Source organism: Oncorhynchus nerka, linkage group LG5 (assembly GCF_034236695.1).
Source record: "Oncorhynchus nerka isolate Pitt River linkage group LG5, Oner_Uvic_2.0, whole genome shotgun sequence".
Classification (NCBI taxonomy): Eukaryota; Metazoa; Chordata; class Actinopteri; order Salmoniformes; family Salmonidae; genus Oncorhynchus; species Oncorhynchus nerka.
This window is the reverse complement of record NC_088400.1, coordinates 58,583,513-58,601,749: the sequence shown is the minus strand read 5'-3', so window position 1 is coordinate 58,601,749 and position 18,237 is coordinate 58,583,513. Positions and strand designations below refer to the sequence as shown.

Sequence of the window (18,237 nt, the reverse complement as noted above, 5' to 3'; positions counted from 1 at the left end):
CTGCCAGGATCTAGGGTCAGTGGAGACACTAGTGTTTGTTTATCCTGAATCTCTTGACACATTCACGAAAATGGTCATCATGGCCTCTCAACCTTCCATCTGCCTACCAGACCTTATTCCAACTAAACAACTAAAAGAGCTACTTCCTGTGTTTGGCCCTCTTATGTTGAACATAATAAACGACTGACTATCCTCTGGATGTGTTCCAAACTCACTAAAAGTGGCGGTAATAAAGCCTCTCCTGAAAAAGCCAAACCTTGACCCGGCAAATGTAAAAAACAAACTATTGGCCTAGATCGAATCTCCCATTCCTCTCAATAAAATGTTTTTAAAAGCTTGTGAAGGTGGTACCTTTTAATGATACCTTTTAATGGTGTCAGCCCATGGTTCTACAACTGTCCTCATGCTCCTAGACCTTAGTACCGCTTTTTACACCATCGATCACTATATTCTTTTGGAGAGATTGGAAACCCTATTGGTGTATGCAGACAGGTTCTTGCCTGGTTTAGATCTTATCTGTCGGAAAGATATCAGTTTGTCTATCGATCACTACATTCTTTTGGAGAGATTGGGAACCCTAAATGGTCTACACAGAAAAGTTCTTGCCTGGTTTGATCTCATCTGTCGGAAAGATATCAGTTTGTCTCTGTGGATGGGTTTTCCTCTGACAAATGAATGGTAAGTTTCAGTGTTCCTCAAGGTTCCGTTTTAGGACCACTAAATGTTCCTAAAATATGCATGTGTGTTTTGTGTGTGTGAGTGTATATATGTAGTATGTGAGTGTTTGTGTGTGTGTGTGTGTGTGTGTGTGTGTTTGTGTGTTGGAGTGTCGGTGTGGTATGTGTGAGTGTGTGTGTGTGTGTGTGTGTGTGTGTGTGTGTGTGTGTGTGTGTGTGTGTGTGTTTGTGTGTTGGAGTGTCGGTGTGGTATGTGTGAGTGTGTGGGTAGAGTACATTGAGTGTTCATAGAGCCTGAGCAAGAATGTCAGTGCAAAAACAAGGGGGGCAATGCAAATACTCCGGTGCTCAGCCCTCCGTTTCCTGTAGTCCATGCTCAGCTCCTTTGTCTTGCTGACGTTGAGGGAGACGTTGTCCTTGCACCACACTGCCAGGTCTCTGACCTCCTCCCTGTAAGCTGTCTCATCATCGTCAGTGATCAGGTCTACCACGGTCCGTCGTGTCATCGGCTAACTTAATGATGGTGTTTGAGTCGAAGATGGGCACGCAGACATGGGTGAACAGGGAGTAGAGGAGACTAAGCAGGCGCCCCTGTGTTGAGGTTCAGCATGGCGGATGTGTTGTCAGAATGTCCAGGGTCCAGTTGCAGAGGGAGGTGTTTAGTCCCAGGGTCCTCATCTTAGTGATGAGCTTGGAGGACACTATGGTGTTGAACACTGAGCTGTAGTCAATGAACAGCATTCTCACGTAGGTGTTCCTTTTGTCCAGGTGTGAAAGAGCAGTGTGGAGTGCAATAGAGATTGCTTTAACTGTGGATCTGTGACATACAGGTGTAAATTTGGAATCATTCCTTTATCTATTTTTTTATTTGTCAGAAAGGCATGTCATTATTTAAATAAAACAAGAAGCCGAACTTTAAAGTACATAAAGACTGTTTTAAATGAAAATGTCCTTGGCTGAATTGGCCAGCGTAAATGCAAGACAATGGGCACAGCATCAGTGGTGTGGCAACTGTACAATAGCACATAGCAGCTCCAGTAATGATGTATTTTACAGTCAAATATATTATAGGAAATATATCAGTCAATGTATGTTGGTACTGTAATCTGATATTTCCTGCATCAACCTTAGTGCCTCGTAACAAATATAGCACTATTTATTCTCTGGTGTAGAGGGTGAATTAGCCTTGCCCACAATATTCAGGTGGTTGAGTCGCGCCGTCACCTTGGCACCAAGTCTATTGGTCTGAGACTTCAGAAACATCTCCAGCTGCTGCTCTCTTGATTCCCTGTGGAAGTTATGAGTCAAAGTTAAAGACATATTAATAATCATACCTGTTGTTCTTGGTTTTGAAATCTTCCATTAAATAAAAAAGAGATATGTCTTAGATTAGAAAGAGAAAGAATCACAAAGTGTGTGTATATATGTGTGTGTGTGTGTGTGTGTGTGTGTGTGTGTGTGTGTGTGTGTGTGTGTGTGTGTGTGTGTGTGTGTGTGTGTGAGATAGTAGTTGATGCTAACACCAGATGCTGAGTGGGAGGGAAAGGAACAGTGTTGTGTTCACCTGGAGGTGTTTACTGTACTGACAGGCATCCTCTGGGGAGTTTTACAGGGACTCAGGGAACTAGCGGAGGGTGGAGGAGAAGCAAAATGAGCTGTTGTTATCTCCACTTTAATCTAACCTTTATGTAACATCCTCTTTTACAATCCCAACCTGGCCACAAGAGGGCAGTAGTACAGCAGCATAATAATAATTCTGTATCTCTTGACTAATTTTGCATCATGCTGATGTAACGTCATTATTTTAGCCAAATTAGAAGAGATCATTTGATTATAATATGATTTTTGACAAATCCAATTACTAACAATTAGTATGCCACACCATCAATAGAAGTACAGAGATAACGACAAACCAAACATGAAGGAAGAAACAGAAAATGGAGTGCGTGACATAAATGCTAATTGAAGATATTGATTGATGACAATTGGCAAGGACTCAAGGGAAGGCACACTGATTGAGTTGTAGGCTAAATTAAATGCAAGTATTCCTCATAGGGATTAGAGGTTAATTTAGTGGAAACACAGATGCATGATGTGTGTGTGTGTGTGTGCGCGTGCGTGCGTGTGTGTGCGTGTGCGCGCGTGCGAACAGTATACCTCCTGTCATCTTTAGAGCTGTCGTCTTTCAGCTGTCTGGGAGTGGAAGGTACATTCTCTGGCAGGGGAAACTCGGCTCGGATCATCTCAGGCGTGAGAGATACTCCCGTGCTTTCAGACCTGGTAAAACACATCAGTCACACAAACCTCTGAAATGGATTCCTGTTACTTTCAGTCCGCCTGCCTGTCAGTGTGTGTTAGTGCTTACGGTCCATCCAGTAGCTCCTCTGTCATATCTTCTGGAAGGCCATTCAGAGCTGTGGGCGCCATGGTGGGCAGAATGTCACTGTTGAAGGGGTCAGACCTGGTGGAGCACACGGTTAGGTGATAGAGACTCGGAGATCATTAAAGGACTGGTACATTAACTGACTCAATGACTCAACTCTATTATATCAACTGTATTTATAAAAGGTAACACAATTTCAGCCCATGTTGTACAGCTGAGTATAAACATACAGGCTAACATCCTGTTGATGTTTGCAATATCTTCACGTCAGATGACTAGGCAGCCCTATGGTTTGTTGTAGAGGCCTACTTTAACTGATAGGCAACATTTCACTTGGACTTGTTTGGACACTACTTCAACAAAGCAGAGGATATAGCGCTGGCTCTTAGTAACCCTGGTGTTGGAATGGATTCCAGAAAGGAGTCTGCACCATGGCCATAAATCTTAGACAAGGGAACAGAGTGCCGGTCCCCCCTCACCCTGTAAATATGAAGTAAATCACTGTGTTTCCATTCATAAGTCTGTCTGTGAGACTTGCACTGGTCTGAGCCTGTAGCTAACGTGCTACAGCTTAGCATTAGCCATTCAAATGATCTGGAGGCAGAGAAGAAGCACGCAAGTACATCCTTGGAAGAAGTGGACACGCACAAACACACTGAGCCAGCTGGTGGAAGTTTGTGGATGACAGTGTACTTCCTAAGGAGCAAAAGGGTTTTCCACGTTCGTCAAGTCAAAATGCTCTGAGGAAGGGTAGGAGGTTTTTTAAGTGCAACTTACTGGTTGCGTGCGGTGCCTTCATTGAAGCTCTATGCAATCAATGGAAAATCTGCATATAATAGCAAAACAATCCTAACTAACTATCTCCCACAGGAGACGGCTGAGGGGAGAACGGCTCATTATAATGGCTGGAATGGAGAAAATGGAATGGAATCAAATGCCTGGAAACCACGTGTTTGATGTATTTGATACCATTCCACTCATTCTATTCCTGTAATTCCCACGAGCCCGTCCTCCCCAATTAAGGTGTCACCAACATCCTGTGCTATCTACCTACCCATAGCATCCCAGTACCATGAAACCTCGGCTGTGAGCTGGTCAAACCAGATGATCAAACAAGATAAGCTCATTAATAAATAAAAAAAAGTGTTCAGTTGTGTGTGAAGAACAACAGTCTATACGTTGCACTGTTTACTCAAGAACACATAGTATAGATGAGTTAGTACATCAGGATCCGTTAAGACACTGTCACTTTAGCGGTCGCTTTACGCAGCTGTATGTGTGGTGTGAGGCCTGTAAAGCTGTGCTACTGGATCCTTACATGCGCGGGGCCCAGCTACTGGTGAGTGTGGGACTGTTGGACAGAGAGGCCAGGGCAGCCGATGGGAACTTCTTCCAGGTCATCACGCCTCGGATCACATCCTGCAATTTGATCAGGATAAAGAATTGTGTAATTGTTGTAAAAACGACTTTGGCTTTAGTCTTACCACAAATGTCCACATTGTGTGAAAAATCAAGGTATTCTATCCTATTATTTTTAATTCTATTTTAATTATATAGAAATGCAATGCTAGTACACAAAAATGTGAGAGTTTTAACTCCTCTTGATATGAGAGACCTACTGTTCGGTCTAAAAATGTCTTCTGAGTGCTGGGGGTGTGCATTCCAAACACAGAGGGCTTTGGGATGGTGTACCGGGGCAGTGGACACAGGTGGAACTCCAGATCACACTCTAGGTAGAGGGGGTCTGCTTTGAAGGCATGGAGACCTGGGGGCTGGGTTCTACAGAGCAGAACAAAGTCCAACATGGAACACGAACAGTATAAATGATCAATGCAAAATTATTCACAATTATCGATATTCTCAGGCCCGGTGAAGGATTCCACTATTGGCAAGAGGAACAGCTGTTGTGGGCATCATCAGGACAGAGATTCCAACAAAACATTTCCAACACTATGCATGATGGTAACACCAATCATTACAACTACATCTACTGCATACAGCCTTATAATGGACAACCTGGAGATATTTACTAGAGATATGACATAGACGTGGTCCATACTGTAGATATGCATGATGAACACATTTATTTATACAGCAGTGGAGGCTGGTGGGAGGAGCTATAGGAGGACGGGGTTGTTGTAATGGCTGGAATGAAATATTGGAACAGAGTCAAACGTGGTTTCCATATGTTTGATGTGTTTCATACCGTTCCATTTATTCAATTCCAGCCATTACAATGGGCCCGTCCTCCTATAGCGCCTCCCACCAGCCTCCAGTGATATACTGTAAATAAATAAATACATGTGTTCTATCATATTCTGTGATATTCCCTTACAAAGATTCCGAGGGGGTGTGCGTAGGGAGGCTTCATCAGGGCGGTGGGGGCCGTGAAGCTCAGACTGGGACACTTATCCTCGTCGCCCTCTGGCTCGGCCACTGCACACCCCGAGGGAGAACGGATCACCCTGGGAAACAGTTCATCCTGAAAGAGAGGGACACAACCACGTAAGCAACCAGTGCATTAGGAGACTGAAACAGGAGAGACGACCTGAACTCAATACCAAACACACATTTTTGTTTTCTGTTACAAAATGTTTTTCTACAGTGTTCCCTAATGAATATGACCCAGCAGAGAAAAAAATAAAAAAATATTTATCAGTCTTGTATAACAGCCATGCTGGCAAGATTAGAGATACACTATAAAATGAGATGGGGCCAATCTATTAGAAACTCTAGTTCTGCAATTGCAAAAAACCTACTTGACGTTGTCCTAAAGTAAGATCAGATCTGACAGTTGTAGGATGTTCCTGTAATAAGTATTGTTGTGGTAAAGAGTTTGCTATGGAGAGCTGCCTGCAAATGAGTAAGTGTTTGTATGATGGGAGTTAAGTGGGGACCATGAGCTCTGGAGAAGGGTGATTAATGGTTGTCTTGTCACGGTCTTGTCAACCATGGGAAACTATAGGAACATTAAAAAAAATAATGGTTTGATTACATAAACAACGAGGTTATTGCTGCATCAGTTTGAGCAAATACACACACGCTATTGGATGTCAGAGGAGCAGAGCAGATCCTAGTCTCTGACAGTGACACCATTAAGTAATCAATCAAACCATTCAGAGTTCTCAAGGTTATTGCTGCTTCACATCATTGTTTATGTTATATCACTTGTACATCGTCTCATAAAAGGCTTAAAGGATTGACTGTGATGTATTTCCTTTGTATAAATGGATCTGTGTATTACACACCACCTACGTAAGTGTCCCACAGTGTTGCTGGTGAGTTGTCTCTTGGCTCACCTGTGCCCCAGTGCATAGCGTCCTGGGCTGGGATGGGGGGGGAATGTAGCTAGCGGCAGCCTCAAAGGCCCGAAACAGGCTTGTACCCCATTAACTTGTAGTGCTGGGGAACCTTGAGAAACAACACACGTAATGGGACACAAGTGAGCACGTGACTGTACAATTTCTAAGCAAAATCCCTGTCATCATCAGCGGGTACGTTTAAATGAGTGACTGAAAGGCAAACGTAGCTCGTTGTTAGTGCTACAATGTACAAGCAACATCAACGATTCTTTATTCAGGCAAAGACCTCTCATGTAAACATACCTTCAGGTTGAAGAACGGAGTGTGTCGTTTGACCAGGGCCTCAATGGGCCTAACAGGGACGGCACCCCGTGCATTGGGAGCCTGGGCATACAGTACAAGGCCAACACTACGTTATGGTCATTTTCACTAAATCATTTCAATGAATACAAGCTACTGGGCAAATCAAATCAGTGTCCCTTCTTTTCAAGTAGTCCACGCAAGAACAAGATGGCTTTTTATCAAAGTGCACTGCATTTACCAGTTCATCAGACTGGTTAGGAAGAGAGAAGATGGGGAATGTGAAAGGAACCACGTTGTCTGGTGAGATCTTCGGGGGGGATGAAGGGGCTCCTCCTCAACTGAAAACAGAAAAATGCATGCATCTTGCTTGCTTCCAACATCAAAATGACTTGGGGGTTCACATCATTTGAAAATAGATTTTTATTTTATTTTGGCACAACAAATGTGTGTGCTGCATCGTTCAGGTATGTATTTTGATCATATGCCTGTGTCAAATAGAGAACACATTTGCCCTGTGGGGTCTCAACAGTGCAATACCTCTTACTCCTGTGGACAGGCGCTTCAAGCTTTGAGTCAGCTGCCTCAACGAGACCAGTCTGTTGTTCACACGACATTGAATCACCACCTGAAACACATGGCGCACTCACTTAGAGGTCGTGTTGTTTCGAAAGGTTATGCATGTTTATGAGTAAACCCTCTTCCTGCTGCATGACATCTGTTACGGTACATGTTTCTTGCTCAAATAGACAATGATATAAATACAAAACCCCCAAAAAAATTCAAGTATGTATTGGGATACATTTTATATTAAAGAGAACCAGGACTTGGACATTGTCAGCTTTCCAACTGCCTATGAGATATTGTATAACATACTGGTTTTACAGTTTGTCATTTGGTTGAATGTAGGCTACATCATTAAATATAGCTTACCTTAGGAATTCCCATCCCAGACATACGACAGGGACTACTACATGGCTTAAGATCGTTATCATAGAGAGTATACACACCGCCTCACAGCGTTTTGGCTTGTGGTTTGTGAGTGAAACCGTTGTGTTGAGTGGGCTGGGATGAGGCACTCGATGCCTATAGGGCCTAATCTAAGGCCAATGGAGTGAAAGAGAGAGGGCTAAGTACTGTACCTTGTGGGCTGCCTGCTGGAAGAGTCTCAGAGCTCTCTGCCTGATCTCCAGATGACTGCTGGAGTACATGCGAAAGGAAGGCGTGCCCACCGGTGCCTGGAAGGTACAAACAGAACAGACGTTTTGATTGTGAAAAAGAAAATGGATGAAAGCAGCTCTCATACTCAAGGGGGAAAAAGCAATATGCATTCCATTTGAAGCCATTTTAGAGGCAAACAGGTCAGTTTTGACTTCGACATGGTACCTGGCCTGTGTTACGCAGGACCCGTCTGGTAGAGAGCTTAGGTTGGCCTCTAGCAAAGTCCCTCTCCTTCCTCACCTCTCCTTTTCTAACCTGGAATTAAGACGGGCGTTCGTCATGTTCAGAATACGAGCAAGTGTGACTAACAGGGATCAATCCCGGGAGAATGCATTAGCCCACTAAGCCAAAGCCTAGGCGTTTGCTAGGGGAGCCATTGCAACTCTTCAAGTCTCAGGTAAGGTTACTGATCATCACACTAGCATGGTCACTAAACTACCTCTGTTATACAAACGTATGAAACAGATGAGGACAAGGCATAGGGAAGAGGTGTAAAGGCTGTTTGGGTTCCTGGCCTGAGCTCCAGATTCCAGAGAAGACACATGAAAGGAGTTTATCCAATCACCAAGTGGAGTGATTGGCCTCTCTAAAAACAATGGTGGCCTGTAAAGAACAGAGTAAATACAGCCAATAAACAGAGAGAGGGGAGAGGAAGTGCTGTTAAGTGTCCTGGGAGAGATCTGTCATCTGTTCCCCTTTAGAAGAAACAGCAATAGCAGTAGCTCTCCCTGACATTACAGCGTCATGTTGTATATCTAATTTAAAGTCACTATGGTTGGCTTTATACATTTACTGGCCGTTCTCAATAAAACTCAAATACAGTTGCACAGCCTGACTTCAAACCAAATCAAATCAAATTGTATTTGTCACATGCTCCGAATACAACAGTGAAATGCTTACTTACAAGCCCTTAACCAGCAATGCAGTTCTAAGAAAAATAACTTAATACACTACACACACAAAAGTACGTGGACACCCCTTCAAATGAGTGGATTTGTCTATTTCAGCCCCACCCGTTGCTGACAGTTGTACAAAATTGAGCACACAGACATGCAATCTCCATAGAGAAACATTGGCAGTAATTCTACTGCCAATGTTTCTCTATGGAGATTGCATGTCTGTGGAGGATGTTGCAGGCAGCAGAACGTTAAGGACATTACATCAAAGTTGGAACAGCCTGTAGTGTGGTTTTCCACTTTAATTTTGAGTGTGACTCCAAATCCAGACCTCCATGGGTTGATAAATTTGATTTCCATTGATCATTTTTGTGTGATTTTGTTGTCAGCACATTCAACTATGTAAAGAAAAAAGTATTTCATAAGAATATTTCATTCATTCAGATCTAGGATGAATTATTTTAGTGTTCCCTTTATTTTTTTGAGCAGTGTATATACACACATTTGAAGTTTACATACACCTTAGCCAAATACATTTAAACTAATTTTTTCACAATTCCTGACATTTAATCCCAGGAAAAATTCCTGTTTTAGGTCAGTTAGGATCACCACTTTATTTTAAGAATGTGAAATGTCGGAATAATAGTAGAGAGAATGATTTATTTAAGCTTTTATTTCTTTCATCACATCCCCAGTGGGTCAGAAGTTTACATACACTCAATTAGTATTGCCTTTAAAATGTTTAACTTGGGTCAAATGTTTCAGGTAGCCTTTCACAAGCGTCCCACAATAAGTTGGGTGAATTTTCCTGACAGAGCTGGCGTAACTGAGTCAGGTTTGTAGGCCTCCTTGCTTGCACACGCTTTTCAGTTCTGCCCACAAATTTTCTATAGGATTGAGGTCAGGGCTTTGTGATGGCCACTCCAATACCTTGACTTTGTTGTCCTTAAGCCATTTTGCCACAACTTTGGAAATATGCTTGGGGTCATTGTCCATTTGGAAGACCCATTTGCGACCAAGCATTAACTTCCTGATGTCTTGAGATGTTGCTTCAAAATATCCACAATTTTCCTCCTTCATGATGCCATCTATTTTGTGAAGTGCACCAGTCCCTCCTGCAGCAAAGCACCCCCACAACATGATGCTGCCACCCCCGTGCTTCACGGTTGGGATGGTGTTCTTCAGCTTAAAAGCCTCCCCCTTTTTCCTCCAAACATAACGATGGTCATTATGACCAAACAGTTCTATTTTGTTTCATCAGACCAGAGGACATTTCTCCAAAACGTACAATCTTTGTTCCATGTGCAGTTGCAAACCGTAGGTAGTCTGGTTCTTTATGGCGGTTTTGGACTAGTGGCTTCTTCCTTGCTGAGCGACCTTTCAGGTTATGTCGACATAGGACTCGTTTTACTGTGGATATAGATACTTTTGTTCCTGTTTCCTCCAGCATCTTCACAAGGTCCTTTGCTGTTGTTCTGGGATTGATTTGCACTTTTCGCACCAAAGTACGTTAATCTCTAGGAGACAGAAAGCGTCTCCTTCCTGAGCGGTATGACGGCTGCGTGGTCCCGTGGTGTTTATACTTGCGTACTATTGTTTGTACAGATGAATGTGGTACCTTCAGACATTTGGAAATTGCTCCCAAGGATGGACCAGACTTGTGGCGGTCTACAATTTTTTTTCTGAGGTCTTGGCTGATTTCTTTTTTTCTTTCATCCACAGGTACACCTCCAATTGACTCAAATGATGTCAATTAGCCTATCAGAAGCTTCTAAAGCCATGACATCATTTTCTGGTTTTCCAAGCTGTTTAATGGCACAGTCAGCTTAGTGTATGTAAACTTCTGAGCCACTGGAATTGTGATACAGTGAATCATAAGTGAAATAATCTGTCTGCAAACAATTGTTGGAAAAATTACCTGTCATGCACAAAGTAAATGTCCTAACAGACTTGCCAAAACTATAGTTTGTTAACAAGAAATGTGTGGTATGGTTGAAAAACGAGTTTTAATGACTCCAACCTAAGTGTATGTAAACTTCCGACTTCAACTGTATATCTGTAACTTAGTAACAGCAAATACAGTCTGCAGCAGACCCAAATGGCAATGAATTAAGCATTCCAGACTTTGAATCATCTGAGTTAGCTTTCAGTCATACTAGCAAACAAGTCATCCGACAAACCCCGTTTCTCCCCTCTTTACATGTAGTGAATAGTGAATGACACTCCTTCATCTCTTAGAGAAAATCTCATGTATGTTGATTACTGGTGTAAAACTTGTCCAGGTACCTTCCCTTAGGTCTTTAGAGCTCAGTTTATCAGTCCATTGTATCCGTATCTTGACCACTCCAGCAGGGGCGGACACATCAACTGCTGTCTTCAGGCTCAGCTTCGCATCACTCTCTCTTCTCTCCCTTACAGTCTATTGAAATCATACAATACCAATCACACACCAGATATGTTCCTATTCGTATGATTACCTCAGTATCTACGTCATTGTATAGTCTGCTAAATGAACTGGAGTGAGTTTCTGGAAAGCCCTGTCGCTAACATTGTCCTTTATTTCTAGGATGACTCTTATCTCTGTGCAGCTGGGTTTGCAAGATAAATAAGGTGTGATGTCAGCTAGAAGGCTTTCTGGAAACGCACCCCTGGTACTGCAGGAGTTAAATGGTTGCAGTACCTTTGACTTTTCAGGTGTCCGCATTGACCTCTGCTTGGTTTTGGTCAGAGGCTGTCTCAAGGGGACAGGTGGAGGCCCTCGACTGTCAACAAACAAAACTTATTTTGCGTGTCCCATGTCTTTCTCCTGTTGACTGGGTCAGAAACAACACCAATAAATGTATGTAGCACATTTCCTGCAGTCAAATTACCAAATTACCCTCTAGTGGCTTCATCTGTGGAATGTTACTCATATATTTTTGGGTAATTTCATAATTAATAAACTTTTTTAAATTTTTTAAATGCTGAAAAGCCGATGTTTCTATGCCAAACGGTTTTGTAATATTGGGATGCAAACTGAAAATGTAATACATTTTAACGCTATATCTGACATGGTACAGGTGTCTTCTTTTTTTAAGCCCATAACCATGTATGTGAGGTGTAAACTTATGTTTCACAGTAAATTTGTTTAAGAATACCAAGAAACACTCTGTGTGACCCTGATTTAGCCCACTGCAGTAAAATGTCAATAATAGTTTGTTTCCATCACTCTAGGCCAAGGGCCCAAACCTAATGCTAACGGAGTAAAAGAGAGAGGGATAAGTACTGTACCTTGGGGACTGCCTGCTGGAAGACCTCCAGAGCTCAACATAGCTATAGTTGACTAACAACTTACCAGGCTTTATCTGCCATTAATAACTTAATTGTGTACTTAGCTAATAATTTGACTTTGATACTGTCATTGGGGCTGTTGGCATTGTATGAGTAGATATATCCTATCAATATTTGCAAAAAAAATAAACAATCATCTTCAAAATGGTATCAGTGTAGATGAAGGGGAGGAGACAGGTTAAAGAAGGATTTTGAAGCCTTGAGACAATTTAGACATGAATTAGATATGTGTGCCATTCGGAGGATGAATGGGCAAGACAAAATATGTAAGTGCCTTTGTATGGTAGTAGGTGCCAGGCGCACGGGATTGAGGGTGTCAAGAACTACAATGTTACTGGATTTTTCTAGCTTGACAGTTTCCCGTGTGTATCAAGAATAGTCCACCACCCAAAGGGCATCCAGTCAGCTTCAAATCAAATCAAATTGACACAACTGTGGGAAGTATTGGACTCAACGTGGGCCAGCATCCCTGTGGAACGCTTTTGACACCTTGTAGTCCATGCCCCGATGAATTCAAATCAAATCTATTCATATAGCCCTTCGTACGTCAGCTGATATCTCAAAGTGCTGTACAGAAACCCAGCCTAAAACCCCAAACAGCAAGCAATGCAGGTGCATTGAGGCTGTTCTGAGGGCAAAAGAGGGTGCAACTCAATCTGCCAATTCTTCAATTAACTCATTCATATCTTATCTTCACATCTTTTATTGCGAGTCCAGGGAGAAGTAAACATGGGAATATTTGATCCGAAGCACACACATTGAATGGATTGGATACCGATGCATTTTGATATGACTGCACTTCCCTTGCTTGATAAATCATTAACTTCTCTTAGTCATAACACAGGGGAGTAAAACTTATTCACTGTCAGTGATGGAGTGCACCCATTTTCTCATGGGAACTGAATCAAGAAATGATATTTTATATACAGACTAGAAACAAGAATAACCTGTTTATCAGTACAAGTGACTGTGCATGGTTTTGAGTCTGTAGCCCAGGACTAAACAAAGAAGTTAGCCATGAACAGAAATCAATGAAACAAAAGGATATCATCATAACTAGAATCGTGCAGAAGAACCATATATGTGCATTTTCAAGAAATGTAGATAAACATGATACATCATCATAATTTTTCAGGGGGGGGGGGGTTTATTCAAGTATCTATCAACTATAAAATCCCTAATGTGTTATATACACACTTAGAAACAGAAAAAACATTTGATTATATGAACATGGAACAGTATGCACTTGTATGGTTCTTCTCTGCAAGAGTTCATTTTTATCTCTCTAAATGTTTGTACAATTTCTATTTTCAAAGTTTGCAGACAGAGAGTTTCAGAACAGTACATGTGCTGCACTTATGTGCATAGCACTCGCTCTAGGAAATGTGCGTAAGCATTGTTTACACAAGGATATTGTAACCACTTAACAATCACATATTTTCCATTCTTATCAGTGAAGAAATATATTTGGCTCAGTGCATCAATTGACGGAACTCACAATGACACAAAATAACAAGCAATAACGTGACACAAACCAAGAAAACAGGAACTTTGCTGACCATATATCAAATATGTACATAATTGTAACTATGACCTGGTAAAAAATGGCATAATTCAATATAGTGTTTGATGAACTAACCTTTAACATTTCAAAATGGTTCTGGCATACGTAAGTGTCAGGTGGGGGCGAGGAGGACCCGCTGAGGCTGCAGACATAGGGTTTGGAGTTGAACTGGGAGATGACCACCTGTAGAGTGACCTGGGACGTGTCATACTGGAACGGTCTGAATGTGACGGTCACCTCCACCTTCCCATTGGCTGGAATCACTCCTAGAATCACAAACAAACGATTATACCGGTCTTGACAAACTCAGAATTTTGACCAATAATGCATTTTTGAAAGGAAAACATTGCGTAGGCCTACCTAAACTCAACACTTCGAACCCCTCAAACCACGGAAAACCTAGAGATAGGCTTTCAGATCTCTCTACCTAGTCTGAGTACTAGGCTATTTGCGTAACCCAGGAAATCCAGCATCACTCATTGTCTGGAAAGCATCACCATCAATGCCAGGGACAAAACAGCACAGTTCCCCCTGTTCTAGATGCACCGAGTCCCTGACTGCTTTATGTCAATGTGGCTGTTGCAGACCATGAGCATCTTTCCACAGTAATTCAGACACAAGACATGGTGGTGGTGTTGAGGAATCACAGGTCAGGGCTAGGTAATGAGCTAATAATATTACGTGAGTTCGTAGAGGTTAGTCTGGCTGACAGCAACAACAACAAAAAAAACGAAACGAATCACCTCAATTAACTAACACCAAAACATAGTCGGAACCTTTTTGTGAACCAGAAATGATTCTACCGTCAAATACTTCAAAATAAATTGATACACATCTGGCAATGAGACTCGTGGGCTTAATACATTAATCACAGAATATATACCAACTGTAGATAGAATAATACAGGTGTTATCCTCACTGTCTGTGTGACTGAGCTGTTAAGATGTTGTTGCTATCTCCTTCTAACATAATGGTGTTATTACCACTTTATTCAGTGGCCTAATGTAAAGTGCTACCAAGTCTGTTGATTGGAGTTACCTGACAGGGGCTGGACAGAGAAGGCCTTGTGTGGCTGGATGATGTACACCTGGAACTCAAAGTCAACGGGACAGCTGCAGCTCAGAGGGATCACATGGTTGACACTGGAAGGTCAAAGACGAGTCAAAGGTCAAAGATAACAAGCATAGATATCGCACAGCCCCAGAAAGGGCAACAGCCTACATGTTCATTGTGACCTACAATGTAAAGCTAAATCAAATTCAGTCGGCCACTCAGTTCAAAAGACAATCATTTTCATCAAGAGATAAAAATACCCTCCGAAAAAAATCTGTAAAATGAATAATAAACAATTATTATATCTCTAGGGCTCTACAAATGTTTATATTCTGATATTTGTGAAGTATTCTCTTTCCAAGCGTATTGTTTTAACTGAATATTGTTGAATATGCAAGACAAATACTACTGACCCTAGCATATACCCCAGCATACGTCTTATTTAGAGAACTACGATTAGCTATCTACCTGTGCAAATGGACTCTAATATATTGACTGCCCACCGCATCATTAGTGTCAACAGAGATTATTAAAAACAAACGTTTATGATCCGTTACATGACCATAATAACACACTGAGTTTATTCCACAAACAAGCCTTTGTTGCCACTCATCATGTTTATCTGGCGGGCTAATTCAGAAACTGGTGCACTTAGCAAACACTTAGCAGACTAGGCTGTAGCTGTTGCCTATCCCTTACGGAAAAAACACATGAATTTCACATGTAAACACATGTGAAGTGTTCCAAAAACACATGTGAAGTGTGATCATATGTGATCTTATGTGAAGTTGTGATAAAATGTGACAAGATTTAAAGCAACATGTGAGAACATGAAACTACACATGTGGAAATGTGATCATATGTGAAGTGTTCTAAAAACACATGATTTCACAAATGATGTGTTTTTTTCTGTAAGGGATATGAGTGGCCATGCAACTCATGTACAATCCTCTTAACAAGTTTCATTGATGGGTTTAAAGACTATTCAAAAGGCAAAGATGCACAGAGAGGCACAAATGTCTACTTCACCTCACCTTTGGCCCAGTGGGACAGCTGGTATGGTGATGTGTGTTGGGATGTGCAAGTCATCGATGATGGGGTAGGCATGGGCTGGAACCTGTAAATTATCTTCCCCCTGGAGAGAGATTGAGAGAAAATAACAACGCTCCCTGATGCATTCCTTTAGTGGAGTTCTAAGCAAGGCGAAACCTTCTAGCAGTACCCTGGTCCCAGATCAGTTTGCAATGGAGTGACAATAACCTTAGTTGGCAAGACAGCACAAACAGATCTGGGACCAAGCTTACCTTGCAGCAACTATGGAGAGAAACGTTGACAACAAACAACTTCTAATGCATAAACACAGCAAATTCCTATTTTGATTGACAGTTGAATAGATTAGAAGTAGAAGTTGAAGACATCAATGTCAGGCATGACAGCAAGCGAACTTGATTAGAAACTAGCATAGCACTGGATTCCAACCTTGCAATGAACCCGAATACAGTCATAGAAGTAGCGCCATTCGTCAGGACAGAGGTGTACTTTCACTGTGTAGGACAGTCCGGGGACAAGACGATGCTGCACAGAATATCAAAATGGAGGAATTAAGCATCAACGCTAACACTCATACGAATCAAAGATGATAGTCGGAATGCATAACATGACATCAAATAGTAATAAACAAATACCTGTTTTAAATATTTTGTTTTGAAATGCTTTGTTTGGGTGGGGATAATGTGAATGTTGATCACTTAAGATGATATGTTGATAAGCTTCCGAGGAAGATTAAAACAAAGATGAATTAGATGATGCCTTGTATAAGAATGTACTGGTAGATGAAGTGCATATAACTACACAATCGTATCTAAAAAGTCAGTGCTTTGTCTTTTGTTCTCTTGGAACAGTCAACACATTGCTGAAGCTCATTGCTGAAGCTCACCAAGCTCCTCTGATAGACCTTCCCCAGTTTAAACCCACTGAAGTGAAGTGCTGGGGGTTCTGCTTGGATTGCACTGTTGCTCTTGAGTTTGGTATAGGTTTCTGGAAGGTATAAGTATAATATAAATGAGATATATGTATTCACCATCTGCTTAGTCCCATGTGGCTCAATTGGTAGAGCATGGCACTTGCAATTGTCAGGGTTGTGGGTTTTATTCCCATGGGAGACCAGTACAAAAAAAAGTATGAAAACGTATGCACTCACTACTGCAAGTCGCTCCGGATAAGAACATCTGCTAAATGACTAAAATGGAAATATAAGAAACCAAAAGGCCTGAGGAGCCACACACTGTATAATGTAGGCTATGGGAACTCAGATAGCAGCATGAGCATGCTAGCCCATGCACTCTACTACAATAAACATATTCTTCTTGACTGAATATAGCCTGTCAAACATATGACTGAGACGTAATCAAATCGTTCAAGTGTAAGGGTCCTACGGGTCTCTAGTAGGTGATGAGGGACATCAGAGGGACTTCTTTTTCTGTCCTCCACCAGTTGGCACAGGGGTAGAGGATGTCTTCTTCCTTTGACTGTCTGTGAATGTCTCTGATGCAGTGTGCCACTTCCATCACTTCTACATTAAAAACAGGGCTGAAGAAGATCGCAAACAATAATCACAAATCACATCACATCAGATATGTAAATGCTTGCATTTCAAAGATGCAATGTTGTCCATATTATAATGAGAAGAACCAAATGACACAAAGCTAGCAAGCCAACGTTGTGCATGTGCAGCTACAGTGGTTGACACTGGAAAGTAAGCAAACTAGCGAGGGACGGGTTAGCAAGAGAGAGTGGAAGCTAGCACAACATAGAGGAGCAGCTAGCAAAGAGGAACAGCTAGCTACTATAACGTTCGATTGTTATCAAACTACTTGACACCCGTGGGATTTTCTGGATATATTAGTCTGTAAACAGTTTTTGTAGGTTCGATTTGGTAGCTCATAAACAACACAAGTTTTTATTCGTTGCATGATGTCGGTGCTTTTCAAGGTTAAAAACGGCCCGTACCTGTTGTTTCACCTACAAAACATCCACCAAACACTCTCGTCGTCATAGTAATGCTTCCGTGGGACGTGGATAGTACTAGCAAAGAGTTTCTAAACCCAGAGGCGCAACATCGCCAGACTTCTGTGGACGCTTGCAAAACAGACCCAGCATATAAAACCGGGTTTGGGGGGTTGAGAAGTGAATGAGAGAAGCGAAACATTATTCTTTAGTGGTTAATTTATCTAAAGGCACAACCTAGATTCGAGACTATGTATTAAGCAGTTGAACATGGTATTACTACAACCTCGTGAAAGTGAAAACAACGTTATATCGAAGGAGTGCCTTTGATATGATGGCACGCACATGCGCAGTACAGCGTGAGACGACCGTTAGACCCGATTACGTATTTCTGCGCATGAATTTAGCGAGCCAACATCACCATGACTTCGCCTACAAGCGTTTTCTAGGATTTCTGTTGGAGAAGCAGTTTCTGCCTATCTTCATACTGTATTGTCTTTGGTAC

General features: G+C 41.9%; 1 pseudogene; it reads right to left on the bottom strand.

The window, feature by feature from the left end:
* Positions 1 to 1,524: 1,524 nt before the first annotated feature.
* Positions 1,525 to 18,156, bottom strand: LOC115129869 (cilia- and flagella-associated protein 221-like; annotated as a pseudogene).
* Between the last annotated feature and the right edge of the window lie 81 nt (positions 18,157 to 18,237).